This window comes from Helianthus annuus, chromosome 11, assembly GCF_002127325.2.
Source record: "Helianthus annuus cultivar XRQ/B chromosome 11, HanXRQr2.0-SUNRISE, whole genome shotgun sequence".
NCBI lineage: Eukaryota > Viridiplantae > Streptophyta > Magnoliopsida > Asterales > Asteraceae > Helianthus > Helianthus annuus.
Genome location: NC_035443.2, coordinates 187,886,564 through 187,892,825, shown reverse-complemented (window position 1 = coordinate 187,892,825; position 6,262 = coordinate 187,886,564). Strand labels below are relative to the sequence as shown.

Below are 6,262 nucleotides of genomic sequence, written 5' to 3'. Positions count from 1 at the left end.
CCTAAAGTTACATTTAAAAAAAACTACACTTCATCACTCCATTTTTTCCTAATTTTGTCCTTCATTATTTGGGTTGTAGGGATCCATAAATTTTTTTAAGGTTGGGAGAGGTTATTTTTCATAAAAATGGGAGAAAAGTGAGAGTAGTTTGGTAAAAAAATAGGGTGAAAAGGGGTTTAATTTATAGTGGTGGGGTGAATTTTTTTAAAAAAAAAAAAAATGGTTGCAAGTTACCGTTAAGGGCCCACCCATTCAAAAAGCTTGGCCCGTCTCCCACGTTAAAATTCCGGAGTTTTTGCCGTGCCGGACCCCAAGGGGGCGGTGTTTTACGGGGCTAAAGGGGGGGGGGGGGTGGACGGCCCTCTGCCGATCCCACACCCAATGGTCTTATGTTCTTCATTTTAATATAACTTTTGTTTATTTTTAAAGATTTATAATTACTGTATGATTTTTTTTCAAAATGTCGACCTGTCAGACAAGAAAAATGAATCTAGAGCATTGGTTGTATTTTTAAACATCGACGATTTAATTCAAAGTAGTTATTGAGACTATGGAAATTATCTTTTTCTATACAAAAATGAATCATTATCGCCTTCTTTAGGTCACATCAGACTCTCTTAACCAATTTCCATCCATCCTATTTAACCTAAATCATGGAAATGGATACACACGTCACACCGGCCCACACATTCTCAAACCAATTTTTAAATAATTAATATCTGTTAATAGAAGGCCGAAATGAACAGTCTTTTGATCATGGTAATCCATGTGTATTAATCTGGGTTAATGTTGGTTATCGGCCCATCTTGTGTCATCTCAGTCTTCTTACGCGTGTAAAAAACAGGCCACGCTCACCTTTTATCCCCACCGCCACACAAAACTCAGTTAATTACCAACCCTAAAAACCAGAACAAAGGAAGTCGGTGGTGTGCGTCGCGTAACCCAGAATATGGACAGCCGGAGGCGGTGGAGGGTGGAGGGGATGAAGGAAGCGGAGGAGTTGTCGGCGGGAGTTTGGGAATAACGGAAATGCCTCTGGTGACTGTCCGTCGTCGTTCTTCATAATGTTTGATTTTTTCGTTTAGGTATTAGGATTTGTGCTTCATTTTTGAAATAGTTTGGTATATATACTCTAACGGCATCGATTTTTTGGATTTCGACAATTAGGGTTCCAATTTCAGTGTTTTTTCCCCTCCGATTGCAGGTGCACTTGATGATTTCCATTGATTGTGGTTGGAGAAAGGGTTGCACTGATGCAGAGCTCAAGAATGCTTATAAGAAGCTTTCACTGGTAACCAATATTGATCTAAAATGAGTTGTTTCTTTTAGAGTTTGATACCATATTCAATTTTTTTTTTACCGTTTGGTTTTAGAGATGGAACCCAGATTGTTGTTCTGTATCAGGAAACTTAAACATGTGGAAGAAGCAAAGAATAAGTTTCAGGCGATAAAAGAAGCCTATTCTGGTAATTAACGTATTTGGTTTTGTTAATAAAGGTGTTATCTTGAATGATCTTGTAGTATTAAATTCCTTTTTATAATGTTTACAGATATTTGTGTTAATAAGTGTTCACTTGCAATTTTGTGTTTCATAATTGATAATGTCGCAATGAAGTGCGGTGGTGATCATCGCGCCTATCATTTTTTTGTTGCTCTGTAGATACTCTGTGGTGATAATGTTATTTTAAGTTTGGGTTTGTAGGTTTAGTAAAATATTTGGAAATTTGATTGTGAGATTTGAGTATTTCATAGTGAATCTTTGATGGAATATTTGTAGGGTGAAATTCGAGCGAGGATGATTCACTTTCTAAATAGGGCTGCAACTGTGCTTCCTATAATTGTGGAGGATGTTGCAAGAAGTGGAGTTGAAATTGAGATGGCTTTGGAGGTATAATGTTTATATTTTTGCTTTGGCTATGAGGATGATTATTTACAAGTTTTTTAATTATATGTTAGATTTAATGATTTTGAATGTTCTCGGCACATTTTTTAAAGATTTTAAGATGAGTTACCATAGCTCTATGAAAGTTTGATGACTGCGTCTAAATTGCGAATTGATGTTTATCAGAACTGGGAAGTGTATAGAGAACATAAGTTTAGTTATTTTGTAACATTATATGCTGGCGGCTAGACGGCAAGTTAGATATGACGATGGAAACGATCAAGAATATGGACACACCGAAAAGATAGCAATTCTGGAATTCTACACTCAGGTTGCTTAGGAAGAAGTTGAGCTTCTCATCTCCAAGGTTACTTGATTACCTAATTACATTTGTACTGATTTGTTCAGTTCAGTTTCATCACTTATCAGTCATTTCTTTTACCATAAACATAATATAAAGGACAAATGAAATGGTATAATATAGTAATGTAGTTTTGTCAGTGGTTTTGCTGACAAGCTTCTTGCTTTTCTTCTACCTCAGTGCCTTGGACTGCTTGGGATTATTAGAATTTAGGAATTTTTGTTTGTTTTATATGATGGTTGAGTTTGGGGAAGTGAGGTGGCTTCAGTTTTGTGCCGGAGATTTGCTAACCAGGTATAATAGTTTTATTCCATTTTTATATAGACCATTTGTTTATATACATGTGTGTGAGCCGACACCCGCCACTAAGCACAGGGAATATCCACTATTTGTTTATATTAAAAACCCATGCTATGAATAGTGTCAGGGGTGTTTTCATTGGTTGACAGAGATGGCGTTTGCAATCACATTCTTCCATGTGCAGCTCCCAAATCACGCCAAATCCTGCCTATTTTCGGTGGTCAAAAGCAGGGAGTGGATGGCGAGGTCGTTTTTAAGAAAAATTGAGATGATGCTACTAGATGAAGTTACAAGTGTACTAGATGCAGAGCCAGAGAAATGCATTCAAGGGGCTCTCGAGCGTGTCTGCTCAGGGAAAACGACGTTTTTTGTAGCACAAAAATTATCAACTATACGAAAGGCTCATGTAATGGCAATGATTGATGATGGGAAAGTGGCTGAACAAGGGTCTCACTCGCATCTGCTGAAGAAAGTCAGAAACTACTTTGCGAAAAAGTTGCAGTTGCAAACATTCTCACACAGGGAGGATGCGAATTGGGGTTTGGGTTCGAGTTTTAAACACCAGACAGACGGGTAGCGAGTTAAAACTAATTGTATACTTATGTATAACTTCTACCAAGAATGTTTTAAGGAATCCACACTCCACAGTTCCATTGCATGCATTTTAATTTGTTTAAAAATGTACATCCAAGAGTTAGCTAGATTTAATTGTTTTTTCAACTAGAAATTATACTACTAAATGTTGTACCGTTATCATAGCCTTTTGGTATCGGTACCCATTTTTCCTGTTTCTCGGGACCGGTACTCTGGGTACCGGTTTAGTACCTAGCTCATCTCTAATCTATAAATTATAAAAATTTCAGTTTGTTAGTGAAATTGTCCCTTTTTAATGTTATTTTTAATAATTTTGAGTCATCTTCCAAATCTAATCCTTTCGTTAAAGTCCACTTGAATTGTATGCAAGTCTGTTTTTGTTGTTTGGCTCCATGTAACATATTAGTCATAGAAATAATTCAAACTTCAATAAGACAGTACTACCATCAAAACACACTTATCTAATAAAAAAAGAAAGAACGATGCTTGCAATCTATTATTTTTAATACTTTATTTATGAAAATCGACAAATATGAAGGTTATTTATTGCTTCACGGGGGAGATTCAACTAGAACCAATAATCAATGAAAACATTTCAGCTTGCAAAAATACCATGCTCATTTCACGTCAACAATTAGTAAAAACTGTGCATTCAATGAGTACCAATGCGACAACACGCAATTCACCAAGGATTTACCGTGTCCATATTTTTTCGTGTTTGCGAGTGCCTATACCACCACGAAGCGCAAGGTTTCCACTTACCATTACGAAACGAATTGATACCAATCGCCCTAGGCGCAACGCGCCAATTTGATAACACTAGTTAATATATAAATTAAGAGTTTATCCGGATGGTTTTATTTGATACCGCATGGTATGGGATGGTGTTGCACTCGGTACCCAACCTTGACATCATCATCATCCCTATTTGATCCTAAATTCCGAGCAACCTTACTTAGAAAAGAAATGAGATGCAATAGAACTTTAAATAATGAATGTCTGGTAGTGATCCGATTTAAATCTTGGATTCAAAATCATAATTTCACTTTTTCCTTAAAACTAGAATGCGGATACATGTTTTTGTTTTTGGGGCATGATGGTTGAAAATTAATTACCGTCATTAATTTGGTTGATGTTTTCGTTTTCCAATATATGGTGTATGTTAGGTTATTCGGCGCGATCGTCACGGCACCCACGGGCGATGATGTGGCAACGTAGACAAGAAGTGGACATCATGGCCTATTAGCGTGAGTGCAATTTCGTAGAAAGCAATTTGTGAATATTTTTTTTAATAATACTATATTTATTAGTTAATTTGATTTTTCTTTAATAACTTGTGCTCTTAAACTCTTAAGAAAAATCTAAATATACATTGTCGTTAAATTTTGTTTTTATGAACATTTGGTATAAACTTTATTGTTTTTCCTATCTAAAAATAATAATTTTACTTTTTAAAAACTACAAAAACCAAATACCTTATATTTTTTTTCGACACCAAAAGATACATTCTCTCAACATGAAAAACGAAAAGAAAACCGACACCAAGCAACCAAAACCAAACAATATAGACTAATTGAAACTAAATACAAATAATATTAGCTGGTTTATAGGATTTTTTGTCCTTTATAATTTGATTCACCACCTACCGTCATTCAAAACATTTACACATTTCATCAATGACCAATAACTATCTCACCCCACCCCAACCAATTATTGGGTTTATGTCCGGTCAAAAAACATTACTACATTTATGTTTTTTGTCTTCGTATCTTTCTTAAAAATCTTAATTTCTTTTTTACTTAATTTTACGTAAAATAAAATAGCAAATAATACAAATTTATAGCAAAGAAAAAAATGTGTGATCCAACACGGCAACACCTCAAACGAAAATCATCATTGTAGCAAAGAACCGCTAGAAATTGAAATTTGTTGAAGAAATATGGATTGGTATAATTTAAGAAAAGATAAGATGAAAGTTTGTAGTGGAAAATCCAGTTGAAGCAAACAACAATATTCAAGACAGAATCATTAGAAAATTCACTAGGAATATATTCTAAAAGAACTAAATATGTAAACATTACATAGTGAGATACTGAGATGAAGCCATAGTCTCAAATATTATTAGAGCTGATTTGATTGAAGTGCGCATTCCAGATAGAAGAATTCAACCGGTATCAAGTTATTCAACAATAGTTGGTGAACCGTTTAGTTTCCGGCAACGGCGTTAGTCAACAAATTGAGCAGGTGACTTGCAACTGTAGACGCTATATTGTTATCATGGATCGACTCCCTCTCTTTACTCATTGAATTTCGGATTGAACTCATCGATTACGTTCAATCCATTAGCAGAATCTCCGTTACTGGCAACATTATTCCGACAAAATGAGGCTATAATGGTGCCCATTTTTGGCATATGCTGCAAGAAAATGATAATTGGCAAAATCCTTGAAGCAAAACAGAGAGAACTAAAACAAATTTTTGGGTTTTCAGGCCAGTGGCGAAGAAAATTTCCACGGGGGTCGGACGTCACCGAACCTAAAAATTCTGTATAAGTAATTTTTTTTTATAAAATCGGGGGGTCGAAAACGTATATAACTAAAAAACTCTACACGAAAGGTACATATATAACACTACTGAGCGAAAAGTTCAGGGGTCGGGAGCCCCTCCTGGCCCCTTGAAAGCTACGCCCTTGTTTCAGGCATTTGCGTCGGATCCTTCTCAAGATCCTTAGTTGATTCAGCTTGGGTCGGATCTAATACCTGCATGTGTTGTTATCTAGTTGTTTATGGGCCGATATTCACATGGTAAATCCATAGTATATATTTATAGAACATGGGTTTTCCCATAACTATAAAAATGGACCATGTGTAACACATAGTGACGCTTAAATGTCACATCACATATTAACTACTTGGACCAAAGTTGTACAGAGGCTACCAAACACACCTTGGTTAAGATGTTCATCACTTCATCCAGATATGAAAATTTACCATTCAATATACATGGACAAAATCTTCTCCTGCGTTTTTATATGTTGGTTAGACTCTATTAAATCCACAAAACCCAGCATCAAAAAAGAAGCATATGTGAATGTAAGAAACACACATCCTTTACTGGGATTTTAT

The 6,262-nt window shown here is 35.6% G+C and overlaps 1 long non-coding RNA gene across 2 annotated transcripts; it reads left to right on the top strand.

Moving 5' to 3' along the window:
* Positions 1-800: 800 nt before the first annotated feature.
* Positions 801-3,365, top strand: LOC118484359. Of its 2 annotated transcripts, XR_004873451.1 has the most exons (7): positions 801-1,085; positions 1,205-1,291; positions 1,374-1,466; positions 1,778-1,888; positions 2,069-2,249; positions 2,424-2,537; positions 2,665-3,365. It is a non-coding gene; the product is annotated as an uncharacterized LOC118484359 (long non-coding RNA). The 2 variants fall into 2 exon arrangements; XR_004873450.1 differs by having other exon boundaries at positions 1,778-2,249.
* The last annotated feature ends 2,897 nt before the right edge of the window (positions 3,366-6,262 follow it).